The sequence below is a fragment of the Callorhinus ursinus genome, unplaced genomic scaffold, assembly GCF_003265705.2.
Source record: "Callorhinus ursinus isolate GAN/ISIS: 27379988/994484 unplaced genomic scaffold, GSC_fseal_2.0 scaffold20, whole genome shotgun sequence".
Lineage (NCBI taxonomy): Eukaryota > Metazoa > Chordata > Mammalia > Carnivora > Otariidae > Callorhinus > Callorhinus ursinus.
This window is the reverse complement of record NW_027397082.1, coordinates 11001420-11018461: the sequence shown is the minus strand read 5'-3', so window position 1 is coordinate 11018461 and position 17042 is coordinate 11001420.

Below are 17042 nucleotides of genomic sequence, written 5' to 3'. Positions count from 1 at the left end.
CAAGACATTTCTGCAAGGACTTCATACAATTAACAGAATAAAATGCTTACTTGAAGAAAGAATTCTTTTACTCAGTCAAAACCCCTGAACATAAAATATGATTGTTTCTTTTTTTTTTTTTTAAAGATTTTATTTATTTATTCATGAGAGACAGAGAGAGAGAGAGAGAGAGAGAGAGAGGCAGAGGGAGAAGCAGGCTCCCAAGGAGCAGGGAGCCCGATGCGGGACTCGATCCCAGGACCCTGGGATCATGACCTGAGCCGAAGGCAGACGCTTAACCATCTGAGCCACCCAGGCGCCCTAAAATATGATTGTTTCAAGCAGAAAGTTATCTTTGGCTGTTATGTCCAAGTTACATAATAGCATGGCCTTACAATTAAAAAGAAGACAGGGAAAAGATGATTCTAAGGACAGAGTATGGCCCTGGCCTGGATTCATGGATGCTTGGCACCAATCAGGAGAACCACCCTGGGGTGCTCTCTCTCCCCATTTGAGTAGAATCCTGAACCGCAATCTGGGCCTACACACAGTCCCACTGTAGACTTTCTCAATCACCCCCTTCAAAAGACATTCTCCTGTTCTATCCTTACCTTATCTCTTGGATCCCAAGCTCCCTGGCTGTGTGAGTATGGTGGTTAAATGTTTGGACCAATGAGTCGTAGCTAGCTATGTGATCTTAAATAAATTAACTTTACCTCTCTAAACTTCAATTTCCCCCACTATAAAGTGGAGATTGTAAAAGTCTTTATTTTGGGTCTCCGTAATAGTAGCCACCAGAAGTTGCTGAGAAGATTAAATAAGATAATGCATATAAAGCCATATAACCCAGTGTTTGATACATAGTAAGCCCCCAAGAGATTGACATTATTATTTTTAGCATTATTATCATCATCAACATTATTATTAGTATTTCTGGTTTGCTCCTCTCAACTGTCACCCCATCCCCCTCTCCTGCTAAACCACCTTCAGACTCCAGTGGGAAGAATCTTCCTAGTCAACCAAGCCCTTAACCTCTCCTGTCCCTGCATCTGCCCCAAACCAAACTCAGCCAATGCTAACAGTCCTGTCCCATCACACATCAGGGTTGTGTTAAGAATGCCAGGAGCATCAAGTGGCCATCAATCTAGCTATAACCATCAATTTGGGATGGATTTACCTTAAAAGTGACGTGCACTCCTTTCTATTATAAATCCCTACACTATTCACCCATCCAGGTGAGAAATGTGACTTCAAGAGCATATTCTGTCCATCAGCAATCATCTTCCAATAAAGGAGATGCAGAAACAATACAATGTGAGTGGACAGGGGTCCTTTTTAAGGAGAGGAAGTACTATTTTATACCATTCCAGTTATGTCCCCAGCAAGCAATAGAGTCAAGGCCCAAGCTGACAACGGTACCTCCAAGTTTTGCAAGAGAAGTGGAAGAAGAAAAGGAAATCCAAAGAGATTGTGATCCCAGTTTAACAATGAATGAGGAGAAGCAAAATGCCTCAAAATAGATCCGTTCACATTTCCTTTTTAAGAATGGGAGGGGGAGGTTCCTCCAGACAAGTCAGAATAACTTACAGTCGAGTTGTATTTTTAACAAGTTCTCTCGATTAGCTCACGTAGTGTTTAGGAGTGTAGATTCTGGATCTGTCCAGCAGGGTATTCTGCCTCTGCCTCTCAATCCCCTTAGGCCTCAGTTTCCCATAGGTAAAGTGGGGATAACAGTATTGTGCACCTCACAGCATTCTCATTAGAATTAAATGCAATCATCCGTTTATACCACCAAGCACAGTGCCTGGAAATGAGACAAGGGATGGGAAAGGAAGGAGAAGAGAAGATCAGAAAGTGACCAGATCCAGACTCATGATGAGACTGTGTGAATCCAAGAGTGTGATTAATTCAACCACATGCACCTGAGGTTCAAGGAAAGCAAGAAGGTGAAGGAGCTTTAGCCCATGGACTTTGATGATGTGTTTCCCTGCTCAGCATCTTTTGGTGTATTTCCTCATGTTCCACTGTGTCTGATGAGGTGGGTTTGCCGGATAGCTAAGTTCCAGATAAAAGGAGTAGCAAACAAAAAGAAGCTGAGGCACTTATGCATATACACAGAAATAAACCCACAGACTAAAGGGACTTCTGAGGGCCTTTGGGTCAACCCTCTGAGGTTGGAGAGGTTAAGTGGCCTGCTCAAAGTAATGCAGCTAAGGAGACAGACACTAAGCCAGGACTAGAATCTAAAGGCGTCATAATCTACCTCCCAAGTACATCAGACTGCAAGAGGATTGGAGATACTAATAGCAACGCTACCTTCTTTTATATCTTATGCCCAAGGAAAAATGAAAAAGAAGATTCTATGCAGACACCTTTTGAAGTTCGACTCACAATACGTCTTACACTTTAAATGGGTCACTCTGTGTCACCATGGTGATTCTTCCAAGTTCTCCTGGAATCATCAGCTGTTTTCTAATGAGGGCACTCCCCAGAACTTGCAACTCCCCCAAACAGACAACTATTTCCCAAGAGAAAATACTTAGCTCCTTATTACGCAGCTTAGTCAGCAATTATTTTCCCTTCTCTACTTCCCAGGGAAATGATCTAAAGATTGTGCCTACATTTGCTTGAGAAGTCCTAGAGTTCTTTTAAAAGTCTCTTGATTCCACTGATGGCAACTCTGCTTTCCTGGGTTTTGTGCGATTTATACGTTGAGAAACAACCACCTTCTTGCCTTCTATCTTTCTAACGGAGCAATAAGTATATCACAACTACAAAGCTTAATAACAGTATGGCTGTTCCTCAAAAAATTTAAAAGAAGAATCACATATGATTCAGCCATTACAATTCTGGGTATCCGTCCAAAAGAATTGAAATCAAGGTCTCAAAGAGAGATTTGTACACCCAGGTTCAGAGGAACATTACTTACAGTAACCAAAAGCTGGAAGCCACCCAAGTGTCTATCAACGGAGGAATGGGGATAAACAAAATGTGATACATATAATAAAATACTATTCAGCCTTTAGAAGGAAGAAAATTCTGACAGGTGCTCCAACATGGATGAATCTTGAAGACGTTATGCGAAGTAAAATAAACCAGGCACAAAAAGACAAACACAGTATGATTCCACTTATATGAGCTACCTAGAGTGGTCAAATTCATAGAGATGGAAAGCAGGATGGTGGATTCCAGGGGCTGGCAGAGGGGAGAGATGGGGAGAAGGTGTTTAGTGGGTACAGAGTTTCAGTTTTGCAAGATGAAAAAGTTCTGGAGATGGATTCCAAGTTATGTGAATATACTTAACACTGCTGAACAGTGAACTTAAAATGGTTGCAGTGGCAAATGTTATATGTATTTTATCATAGTTAAAAAGGTTTTAAATAAAAATAAAATGAGAGAGTGAGAGAGAGAGATGGGGAGTGTCTAAGTCCTATATACTTATTACAAGCATAATGTATATTTTAACCGTCGTTGGTCTCATTATACTTCTCAGTCATAATTGTGAAGGTTCACTGCTTAGGATTCTCTCTCTCTCCTTCTGCCCCTTCCCTCCTCCCCCACACTAGCATGGGTGCATGCTCTCTCTCTCTCAAATAAATAAAATCTTTAAAAATTTGCTTTCACACAATTCATAAAGGAAATAAAGTGAAAGGAAAGACACCCCCCCTCCGGGCAGACCTCATCACCTCCGCAGAGATAAACTCTGTTCAAGTTGGGTATGTAGTCCTCCAGAATTTTTGGTGCCTATACATGCATGCATATATGATTTGTGCATTTGTTTTCTAAAAAATAAAATATAATCAAATAACACATGCTGGGGCACCTGGGTGGCTCAGTTGGTTAAGCGACTGCCTTCGGCTCAGGTCATGATCCTGGAGTCCCAGGATCGAGTCCCACATCGGGCTCCCTGCTCGGCGGGGAGCCTGCTTCTCCCTCTGACCCTCTTCCCTCTCATGCTCTCTGTCTCTCATTCTCTCTCTCTCAAATAAATAAATAAAATCTTAAAAAAAAGAACTTTAAAAAAACATAACACATGCTGTTCTACAACTTACTTTTCTTCAATTAGCAATATATCCTAAACAGCTTTCCATATTAGTACATATAGGTATGATTCTTTCTATATGTTCTTTATGCTATCTAACCAATTCTCCAATGAAGGATGTTTAGATTATGTCCAGTTTATTGTTGTTGTAATTAGCACTGAAATGAACATTCTTGTGTCTGTATCTTTGAGCACTTCTTTGAGTGTAACTACAGGATTAATGATTCTGCATCCAGTTTTACAATGGGGCAGCAGGGTGTCCCCACACCACCAAGCAATTCTTGATACCAGCTGGGTGTCCTACAATTTAACTTGATTCTTTTTTTGAGACAGAGAAAGAGTCGGGGTAGGTAAAGAGCAGGGGGAAGGCAGAGGGAGAAGGAAGAGAGAGAATCTTAAGCTGGCTCCACGCCCAAAGCAGAGCCTGATGCGGGACTCAGTCTCACAACCCTGAGATCATGACCTGAGCTGAAATCAAGAGCTGGACACTTAACAGACTGAGCCACCCAGGTATCTCTCAGCTCAATTCTGACACTATTCTGACACATCTGCCTGGAGATGGCATCAGATTCCACAAGTTAAGGGCTCAGTCCCTCAAGACCGCCCTCCACTTCAGACCAATTGCAATTCCAGATGCTATGACCTGTGCTTTGATCCCACTGCTATCGATCACAAGTTCCAACAATTCCCTCCTTGGGTTTTATTAATTTGCTAGAGCAGCTCACAGAACTCTGAGACACATTTTACTTACTAGATTAACAGTTAATTATAATAAGATATAACCCAGGGACAGCCAGATGGAAGAGATGCTTAGGGCAAGGTATGGGGAAAGGGCACAGAGCTTCCATGCTCCCTGATGTTGCCCTCTCCCCAAATCTCCATATTTTCATCAATCCGGAAGCTCTTGGAACCCCATCCTTTTGGGTTCTTATGGAAGCTTCCTTACATAGGCATGCTTGACTAAATCATTGGCAATTGATTATTGAACTCAGTCTTCAACCCTTTTCCCCCTCCCTGGAGGCCAGAGGGTATGACTGAAAGTTTCAACCCTACAATCATATGGTTGGTTCCACTGCAACCAGCCCCCATCCTTAGGTGTGGTCCAAAACTCATCTCATTAATATAACAAAGGACACCTTTATCTCTCTCATCATTTAAGAAATTCCAAGAGTTTTAGAAGCTACATGTCAGAAACAGGATGAAGACCAAATATATATTTCTTTTATATTATAAGTCACAATATCTCAAGGATAAGTTCCTAGAAGTAGAATTCCTGGGTCAAAGGGTGTATGCATTTTATATTTCCATAGATTTTCTCTACGGGCTTTATTATCAGATAAAGCTGGGATTGAATCTGGGCTCTGTCACTTACCGGCTGTGTTACTTCAAACAAGCTATTCATTTCCAACCTCAATTTCCTTAGCTATGAAATGGATATAACTTAAAGTCTATCTCAGAGTAGTTCATGGATGAAACATGTTCAGTTGATAATGGTTAGCAGTTAGCTCACATACACTCATCTCTTTCTCTCTCCTTTATTGTCTCCCTCTTAACTCTTCCTTGGATTTTTTTTCAAAGATCACATTTCATTTCATGTCAACAAATATTTATAGAGGTCTAACATATGCAAGGTTTGACAAATGCTGAGGGGACTCTTAATTTTTTTAAAAGACACAGGCTTTTTTGGAGCTTACAATATTATACAGGAGAAAAACATCTCTCAGGTCTTAGTATATGGCAAGCCCTTACTTAATATTGTTGGAATAAACGGGTAAATGAAGGAAGGAATGTTGCTGAATAACACCACCCACTCTGGAAAAGAGCTCGGCAGAGGTGCTAGCGTCCATACAGTGGAACGTGGAATCAGGAGTGATGGAATTGAGGCTTTTCAAAATTTTCTCCTGAATTCCACCTAATGGCAAGGGAGACATTGGGGCTGAAGCCCAAAGCGTTTGGCTAGAAAATCAAATGGAGTCTGTATTTTACCTTGAAACTTCACATAAAATTTGTATTCTACTCCATTACATGTTGTTTGCTTCCATATAAATACCATCCTCCTCCTTGACCCTAGGGTAAAGTGAACACTCTGGCAAGATGTACTGTATTTATCAGGTGACTCGAGTTCCTCCTGACATGCTGTCAAGGGTGTATATACCTGAGTCTGAGAAGCATGAGATTAATATGGATGCCGAATGAGCCTTCACTTCATCCTTCACCAACTGTCTCCCCGTCCGTCTGCCCTGCATACCCATCTCATACCCCCGGCAGCCCATCTCCCCACTGTCTGCTAAACTCTCTCCCTTCCTGTTGTCTCTTCAGTCCTGATTTTGTTTTCCTAACTAATCTAAGTGTTATGTTGAAACTCCACCACGCAAAAAATATTGAAGAAAAATGACTCAACTGCAAAACTCCTCCAGTAACCATTTGAGGTCATTAAAGTTTCGTGGGACACCCTTCATTTATCCCCATTGTGTTGGCTTTTGGTCTGTCTCATTCCCGGCATCTATGACAATAGACTCTTAGAGGGGGGCAGCTTGTTTCATTTAAATCTTGACAAGCACCCAAACTAATGCCGTGGTCAATTAATGTTGCTCTGGTTCCGAGCACTCAGTTATGTGCTCTCCTCTGTACTTGAAGGACACTGTAAATGGAACATATGTTTTGAATTGCTTCTCCAGAGCTCAGGGTGACTCTGATCTGTCTGCTTCTTCTCCACTCCCACTGCCTGGGCTCTGGGTCAGGCCCTCATCATTTCTCACTTAGATTATTGCTCTAGTTCCCTGTGTGAAATTTCTTGTCTTTCACTTCACCCTCCTTGAAGCTGCTAGAGTGATTTTTCTAACAGAGGTCAGCCCACACCATTCCCCTGCTTAAAACTTAGGTGGGAATGATCTACAACTACGCATAATGACATTATGTTTCACTTATCAACATGAGTGAAAGCACCAGACGCAAAAGAGTGCATACATTAAATAAAGCAGAAGACCCAGCAAACCCAACCCATGGTGTGTTATATATCCCAGGAGTGGCCAACAGATACATGAAGAGGTGCTCAACATCACATTATCAAGGAAATGCAAATCAAAACCACAATGAGTTGTCCCCTCACGCCTGATAGGATGGCTATTACTAGAAAAAAATAAAATAAAATAGCAGGTGTTGGTGAGGACATAGAAAAAAAGGAACCCTAAAACACTGTCAATGGGAATGTCAATTGGAGCCACTGCTGTGGGAAGTAGTGAGGCAGTTCCTCAAAAAATTAAAAATAGAATTATTGTATGACCCAGCAATCCTGCCTCTGGGTATTTATCCAAAGGAATTGAAATCAGGATCTCGAAGAGTACCCGCATTCCCATGTTAAAGGTAGCATTATTCTCAATTGCCAAGATATGGAAACATAACCTAAGTGCCTATTGACAGATGAATGAATAAAGAAAATGTGGTATACATTACAGTGGAATATTACCCAGCCTTAAAAAAAGAAGAAAATGCTGCTATTTGCAACAACATGGATGGACCTGGAGAACATTATGCTAAGCAAAATAAGCCAGACACAGAAAGACAAATACTGTATTATCTCACTTACATTTGGAAACTGAAAGAGGCGAACTCAGAGGCAGAGAGTAAAATGTGGTTGCCTTGGAGAAAGGTCGGGTGGGGAGATGATATTCAAAAAGTACAAAGTTTTGGTTCTGAGAGATAGGTTAGGTTCTGGAGATCTACTACACGGCCTAATTCCTACAGCTAACAATACTGTATTGAAAACTTAAAACTTACTGACAGGGTATATCTTACGTTAAAATTTTTTTACCACACAAAGAAAGATAATTATAATAAGGGGGGGTAACTTTGGGAGGTGTTGGCTATGTTTATGGCCCTGATGGAGATGATGGGTACATGGTATAGACATATCCCCAAACTCACTGAGTTGTATACATTAAATATGCACAGCTTTTTACATGTCAATCAGACCTCAGTGAAGTGGTTAAAAGAAAAAAGAAGTCAGGATAGCAGTTATGCTTGGCAGGGGGGTGGAGCAGTAGTGACTGGTAGGGATGGTGAAAGGGGCTTCTGGGTTGGCGTTAATGGGATGGCGTTAAATTCTTGATCTGGGTGCTAGTAGAATGGATGTGTTTGGTTTGTGAAAATCTATCAAGCTGTTTACTTATGTGCTGGGGACTCTTCTGTATCTCTACTCCTGCAGTAAGAAGTAAAAACAGACAGTATTGGTTGCTTCCCTTAGCGCGATGCACAGGGTTCCACCTGTCTCCCATTTTTCCCCCTTCCCTGCCACCTCCAATCACCTTGCCCAACATTCTGCCACACCAGATGACTCCATGTTCTCCAAACGCAGCATGCTTCCTATTTTTCCCTGATGCTGCTCACTTTGACAGGAAGTCCTGCAGTTGAAAGTTGGCTTATCCTTTGATTCTCTGTTCAAATACCACCTTCTCCACGAGGTCTGTTCCTGACCAACCTCAGCAAAATTAATGGTTCTCTTCTCTGTGCTTTAATTGTACTTTGTCCTTCCTTTCCTGCAGCTGCAGTGACCCTACTTTCAATATTTAAAAAGAGGATTCTTGTTCTGAGGAGTATGAATTATACTTACAGGGCCACTAGGATCGACTGCTGGGCTCAGGAATGGCCTGAAACATCCAGGCTGTGTAAAACACAATGTATTATAGTAATTTCTCTGGATCTGTGTCTTCATCTAGACCAAAGGTTTTTAATCTTTTTTGTGCCATGAATCCCTTTGGCAGACTGGTAAAGCTTATGGACCCTTTTTAACAGTAAATCTTTATTGAAGTACAATGACTTTAAGTCCACAAATTATAGATGGATAGCTCAACGAATTTGTATAAAGTGAACACATTCATATTGCTAATATCTGGATCAATAGATAACCCAAAAGCCCCAAACACCCCTCCCAGCCACCACCCCACAAAAGGGTAAACTCTATCTTGACTTCTAACTTCAGAGATGAGCTAACCTGTCTTGAAACTTTGTATAAACTGAATCATACAGCCTGTTCCCTTTTGGGTCTGGTTTCTTCTTTTCAGTCTTAGTTTGTAAGATCCATCCATGTTGCTGAATGTAGCAATTGTGTATTCATTCTCATTGCTGGGTGGTATTTCACTGCATGAATATACCACTGCTGATTTATCCATTCTTCTATTGATGAACATGTAGTTTGTTTGCAGTTTTATGTTGTAATGAATAGTGCAGTTATGAACCTCCTCATACATGGAAAACATATATTATGTACTCACTTCAGAACACTGTTTTTAATGCATAAAGTAAGATACATAGGAGTACAAAATAACTAAACTAATATAAAGCTTTCAAAATATAAAACAAAATTTGAGATATAGTTACATTTGTGCTTTTTTATTATTATTATGTTATGTTAATCACCATACATTACATCATTAGTTTTTGATGCAGTGTTCCATGATTCATTGTTTGCGTATAACACCCAGTGCTCCATGTAGTACATGCCCTCTTTAATACCCATCACCAGGCTAACCCATCCCCCCACGCCCTTCCCCTCTAGAACCCTCAGTTTGTTTCTCAGAGTCCATAGTTTCTCATGGTTCATCTCCCCCTCCGATTTCCCCTCCTTCATTCTTCCCTTCCTGCTATCTTCTTCTTCTTTTTTTTTTTTTTTACCATATAATGTATTATTTGTTTCAGAGGTACAGGTCTGTGATTCAACAGTCTTACACAATTCACAGCACTCACCATAGCACATACCCTCCTCAATGTCTATCACCCAGCCACCCCAGCCCTCCCACCCCCCCACCACTTCAGCAACCCTCAGTTTGTTTCCTGAGATTAAGAATTCCTCATATCAGTGAAGTCATATGATACATGTCTTTCTCTGATTGACTTATTTTGCTCAGCATAACACCCTCCAGTTCCATCCACGTCATTGCAAATGGCAAGATTTCATTCCTTTTGATGGCTGCATAATATTCCATTTCATATATATATATATATATATATATATATATATATACCACAACTTCTTTAGCCATTCATCTGTCGATGGACATCTTGGCTCTTTCCACAGTTTGGCTATTGTGGACATTGCTGCTATAAACATCGGGGTGCACGTATCCCTTCGGATCCCTACATTTGTATCTTTGGGGTAAATACTCAGTAGTGCAATTGCTGGATCGTATGGTAGTTCTATTTTCAACTTTTTGAGGAACCTCCATACTGTTTTCCAGAGTGGCTGCACCAGCTTGCATTCCCACCAACCGTGTAGGAGGGTTCCCCTTTCTCTGCATACCCGCCAACATCTGTCGTTTCCTGACTTGTTAATTTTAGCCATTCTGACTGGTGTGAAGTGGTATCTCATTGAGGTTTTGATTTGGATTTCCCTGATGCTGAGCGATGTGGAGCACTTTTTCATGTGTCTGTTGGCTGTTTGGATGTCTTCTTTGGAAAAATATCTGTTCATGTGTTCTGCCCATTTCTTGATTGGATCATTTGTTCTCTGGGTGTTGAGTTTGATAAGTTCTTTATAGGTTTTGGATACTAGCCCTTTTTCTGATATGTCATTTGCAAATATCTTCTCCCATTCTGTCGGTTGTCTTTTGGTTTTGTTGACTGTTTCTTTTGCTGTGCAAAGCTTTTTATCTTGATGAAGTCCCAATAGTTCATTTTTGCCCTTGCTTCCCTTGCCTTTGGTGATACATTTGTGCTTTTTTATTAACACAATTCCCAGATTTGGCAGTGGGTCTAGTAACTATTATAATTTTGAAGCAATGATGTGCATGAATGAAATTCAAAATTTCTGCAAAACTACAACCTTCTATGAAAATATCCATGATTTCTGTTGGTGACAAAGTCACAGATAGTGTGAATACCTCTGCAATTTGTTGTATAAATTCATAACTGAAGGAATGTTAAATTTCAGTTAGAGGTTAGTAAAAAATAGAGATGTGATTTTTTTTTTCTCATCCAACTTCAGGAAGTCCCTGAATTGACCTCTGATCTAGACTTAACCCCCTTAAAAGCAAGGATCATATACTACCTATATTAAAAATTCAGAATCTGACACAAAACTTGCCACTCAGTATGCTCAATAATGGTTTTTTTTGGATAATAAATTCACAAATGACAATAGCAAGCTTGGGTTGAGCATGTAATATGTGCCAAGTCCTGGGCTAGGTTCTTTAAATGTTCTTCTAAAAATCCCCACAATTTTTGACTTCTGGCCCCATTTTACAGATGAGGAATGGAGGTTTGGTGAGGTTATATAACTTGCCCAAATTTAACAATCAGTAAATGTTAGGCCAGGAATTCAAACTCAAGTACTTCTAACTCTAACCACCCCCCCCTCAGCTGATTGCTAACTTTTATGTTTTACTGCGGACAAATGAATGAAGAGATAAATGAGTAACTAAACAAGAATTAAACAGGATTGTTTCTCAATGCTGAGATTCTTTCTATCCAAAGGAAGCAGATTAACTTTAACCATTTCCCTGGAAAAGCTATTCTTTGAGGCAGGGCTCCTGAAATTTAGGAAGAGGTAACTAAGTACCTAAACAGATGTTTCTGAATTCAGCTATTCTCATTTCATTGTTTTTAAAAAATTATAAAAATAACATTTATACATGTAAAAGCATTCATAAATATAAGCATTTAAAGTAAAAATTTAAAGTGTTCCTCACCTTCCTAATTCTACTCCTCAGAAGTAACTATTAACAGTTGCCTATATAGATTTCCAAACTTTTTTCTAAAACATACATCATATATTTATATCTACATGCATGCACAAATATATATACACATACATATATGCTAGTATGGCATTACTCTTTGCACGTTTTTCTATAACTTACTATTTTCCAGAATAATATATCATGGACATCATGTCAGTTTAGTATATCCAAGGTCAGCATCATGTTTTATTAATGCTGCATTGTATTTCATTTTGTGAGTCTGTTATAATTGTTTTTACTATTCTAGTGAAAGTTTTATATTATTGTTTCTTTCGTTTGTTATTGGAAAACACATAGTAGCGTGTAACTATCTTGTTCAGATGCTCATACAAGGATTTCTGTAGAGTAGCTTCTTTTAAGTGGATTTGCTTGGTTAAAGAGTCACATGTTTTTTTTTTTATAATTATGGCCAGATTCAGGAGGAGACACTTTGAAGCTTTCATTCCTAAGGAGACTTTCTATGAGGTTTTAATTGATTGTGAGATCTGTAGCAGGGTACTATCTCACTTTTAGACTCACAGAATTCCTTTCACTCCAGTAAAATTAATACTCTCTCCTCCAGTGCACATTTTAGCTCCTACCCAAACTTTTCTTTATTTTAGAAGCAAATGACTTTTTTGGAGGAAAACTCAGAAGGCCCGCATGCTTCAGAGTGAGGATTAAACTCCACCTCTACTGCAAATTTTTTTCCTAATTGGTCAGTATACATTCAGCTACAAGTCCATAAAGTCCATGTTTAAGCTTCCTTCTCTTTTTCTAGTTGTACAAGCAAAAGAATACGTGAATTTATTGGGAAGGGTAATACAGGGAAATACATAGGAAGTGATTATTTAGGACTGGAAGCAGGGGAAAAGTTAAGAAGATTTCAGAACAAACCATTGGAAGAAGGACCTGAAATCATGCCATGAACTCCTCAAGCCTCAATAAATATTGATTTTATTATATTCTAAGAAAAAGAATCCTCCCAGTCTTTTTATTAAGCATTCTCTATATGAAGGTATTTTATATAAATTATTCCTAATTCCCGCAACAAACTCACAGAGTAGGTTGCCATTTTTCCATTAGACAAATAAGGAGACTGAGCTTCACAGAACAGAAAGAATTTGGTTCCGATTCCACAGCTAGTTAAGTGCCTGAGATGGGGTCCAGACTCGGGTTCACCTGATTCTCTTTCCACTGTCCTATATCATTCAGTTGCCATTAAAGTCACTAACTCAGAACTTCAGAGGAAAGAACTCGACCAAATGAGTCAAAGTCCTGAGGCAGAATTTAGCTCAGCTTAAGAGGGAGAGGAGATAATGAGTAAAGGGTTGGGCAATTGGTTTTCTGTCAGGAATATTACAGACAAACTTCCTGCAATGGATCAGAGGCCGCTAGATCAAATAATCTCCAAGTCCCCTTCCAAGTCTACAAGTGTATAATTTGACTCTCACAACCATTTTACAGAGGGGGAAACAGAAGTTCAGAATCATTAACTTACTCAAGTTCATAGCAAACTAACACAGAACTCAGGAGTCATGGGGACTCTTCTGCGGACCTTTCCACAGAACACCCCTACGTCCAAGATTTCAGACTTTCTAGCATTTTGCATCCCTTTATTCATTGTTTGGGACTTCAGCTAACTGAGGTTCCACCTTGATTTCCTAGAACAAAATATGATTGGGGCAGGGAGAGTAACGCTTCTGTTTTTCCCTGCCTGTCTCTTCTTCACTCCTGCCTTCCCCCTTCTCCTCTAAGAATAAAGGCACAAAGGGCAGACGCGCTTGGTGTACCCCACATTCTTCTTTTTTAACACCTTGGATTTCTAATCCAGCAGTAAATGTATTAATGCTGTATATAAAGAAAGTAATGGCATGAAGGAAGGGGCCTGGCATACTCCTAGATAACAGAAAAGCCAAGCCCAACCAGAGATACATCCTGTAGGAACTCGGGCAATCTTTTAAAAGAGCCGTCAAGGCTGGATCAATTCTATACCCCATTCCATGGAAAAGAAAAAGAAAATAAAAAACTAAGAAAAGTCTTCAAGAAACTACCACCTTCTAGGCTGAAGCATGCTGAGCCGAGGCCAGACTGTAGGGAGACGAGCTCAGAAAATCCACACCGGTATTGGGAGAGCCTCTGAATGTTTAAGAAGCATGTTTCATGTATGTGCCACCCCCGCTGCATGCCACGTTGCTCCCACGTGGGGCCACGTCCCACACTGGTCTCTTAATTACCTCCCTGACGAAGAAGTAAGAACCACATCTCAGAGAAAGAACTCACTTTTCTGAGAGAGATTGCCACTCATTTCCCCCCTCTCAAACCCTTCAAGGGAGTTTGAAAAGCGAAGGCCTTGCTAGTACATTTGGAGACATAGATAAGATCCTTACATTCTTACTGCTTTACTTAACATAAAATCTGGGTTAGTACATTTCTGTCAAGGCGGCTGGAAAGGCTCACCATTTAGTTAACAATTAACATCTAAGCAATTAGGCTGCTGGAAAGCCTATTTGTTTCGATTACCTGGTCCAAATGTAACTTTAAAAAGTTTAAAGTGAGGAACTCGATTGCAGGTAGAAGGAAAGACCAGGTGCTGTTTGCCTCTTTGGCCTAGCAAGGTTGGAAGGTGGTAAGAGAAGTCCAGATGGGTGGTTGAGAGTCCAGATTCTAGAGCCATTTTATTATCTGGATTCAAAACCCAAACCCGCCATTTGCCAATTCTTTGATCTTGGGCAAATGACTTAATTTCTCACTGCTTTATTTCTCTTATTTCTAAACAGAGATAATACGATAATACCTCATGGGGTTGTTGCAAAGATTAAATTAGATATCTACATTATAAAGCACTTTGAATCGTACTTGGAAAGTAGTAAGTGTTCAGCAAATCTTAGTTCTAATGGTAAGAATGGTGATCTCCCCACCCCCCACCACAAATTTAAGGGGAAACTGATTAGTTATCCAGACTCTATTAGATTTATTATCCAGATTTTGTTGTTGTTTTTGGTTTTTACAAGTAGCAACCACTATTAAAAATAAAACAATTAACTAGATTGGTTTTTACATTTGAGCTCCATTTACACTGCATATAATCTTCAAGTAATGAGATTTCATTATTAGTGCTGTTAAACCGTAACGTGCTCCTGATCTCACCCTGGGTGTGGCTCACAGCCAGGGCCGCAGAGCAGGGTTGGCTTTGTTTAGCATCCTATCGGTTATGACTTGATTTCAGTAATCACTACCAATAAGGTGGTGAGAAACTTGTCTCAGTCAGAGACTGTTGCTTATAAGACAGGAGTGAGATCATGAATTTCTTAGAGTCTTAAAGAGTTAGAGGTCTCTTTTTTCAAATGGGGTGGGGGAGGGGAGAGGTCAACCAATGACTAGGATTTAACCCAAATGATTAAAAGGCCAGGATGTTCTTTTTCCCCAGGAGCCGCTGAAGGAAATGAGAGCTAAATTTAATATTATGAGTTCTCATGTTCATAAATTGATGTCTTAGGCTTATGTGGCCTAGTAATTATGCCCTGCTTTGGAAAGACTTACTCTGAAAGTTTAGTCTGAAGATAGAAATTCAGGAGCGGGGAGGACTAGGCAGAAACGATGAAATAAAAAGGTTTGAGGGTTTCCAGCAAGGTATTTATCTCATGAGTAAACTCGAGGCAAATTCTGAAGTGAGACTGATAGGTCACATCCCAGCCACCCTTCTCCTTCCTGCCTCATCAGGTAGAACTGATGTCGAGGCATGGAGCCCTTTCATCAGCCTCTGCCTGCTGAAGTGCATTATTCAGGCTCTGCTATCAGATGTTTACACTTTAGTGAAAACTTAGGTCAATGTATTACTGCTCCCCGGGAGGATTTGTTTTCAAAACCTTAATTATAAGTTGCAAGGTTGTTAATTGCTGTGTCATAGATTATATTACAAGCAACTGAAACCGCTCTAAGCAAACACAGAACTATATTGGAAGAATAAGGTTCACAGCTTGTAGAATTGAAGAAGCTGAACAATCAGGTTTTGGAAAGGACAGGAGCCAAGTCACTTCGGTGAGATCTTTGCAGCAGTATCTAATCACATTCTCTTCAGGGACCTCCCTCAAGATGAACTCTGATCTTTTTTTGTGGGTTTTTTTGTTTGTTTGTTTGTTTTTAGAGAGAGAGTGAGAGTGAGAGAGAAAGAAGGGAGGAGGGGCAGGGGGAAAGGGAGAGAGAGAATCTTAAGCAGGCTCCACACCCAGTGCAGAACTCAACACAGGGCTTGATCCCACAGCCCTGAGGTCATGTCTTGAGCCGGAATCAAGAGCTGGACCACTGACTGAGCCACCAGGCACCCCAAACTCTGATCTTCTTAAGTCTCTGTGTCACTCTACTCAATATTCAAGTGCTTGGGAGAGACCATCTGGTTGCTCCAGCTTGGAGCCAGGGGAGGGCAGGGCCCCAGGACTACAGTAATGGGGTGAAAAAAGGTTCCTCAAAGGAACACTGAAGCACTCTTACTGAAAATGGAAATAGACACTGTGCAAACAAAAACATGCATTTACTATAATCACCAGGTAAAGGAGTTTCACTCACCTGTAAATAGGTGTAGGGCACAAACACAAGGATTGGCCCAGCACTTAGGGAGCCATTTTTCTTCACATGAAGGACCCCCCCCCCCAAGAGACCCCTTCCTGGTCTTCAATGATAGCATACAAGTCAAATGAGATGGAAGGGACCTTAGGATTCTTTCAATGTTTTTTCTCAAAAGCTTTTAAATCAACACCTTATGATTTGACTGTATTTAAGAATACCATTGACTTCTATGAAGCCATACTTTGTAGTCTTTTGGGATGGTGCTGAAATGTGGTTTCTAAGGTAAATATATGAATGAACACTAGTATATCTGAATTACTAGTTCCAACTGTAGACCACTGGCCATCTACAGTGCTGGCTAAATATGCAGTTTCCTGAGTTCAACTTATAAAAGCAGAGTCATGGTGGGAAGGTGTGAGAGTGGAGGCTGATTTTCTAAACCTTTAATAAGTTTGCGCAGGTGGTTTTGATGTACACTTAAGAACCACTGAACCAGACTCAACAAATCCCATTATTTATTGAGCTTATATCTGTGCCAACCAGCATTCTAGAATCTAGGCATACAACAAAGAACAAGATTAACAAGTTCTTGCTCTTTTGAAGTTTCTTTTGGGGAGGAAATTAACAATGAACAAATACCCCCCAAAAATTAACTAACAAGATAATTAGAGTAGAATAGAGATTCTGAAGGAAAGAAGGAGGGTAATCTCAAGCTTAACATGACCAAACAGAAGTGTTCATTT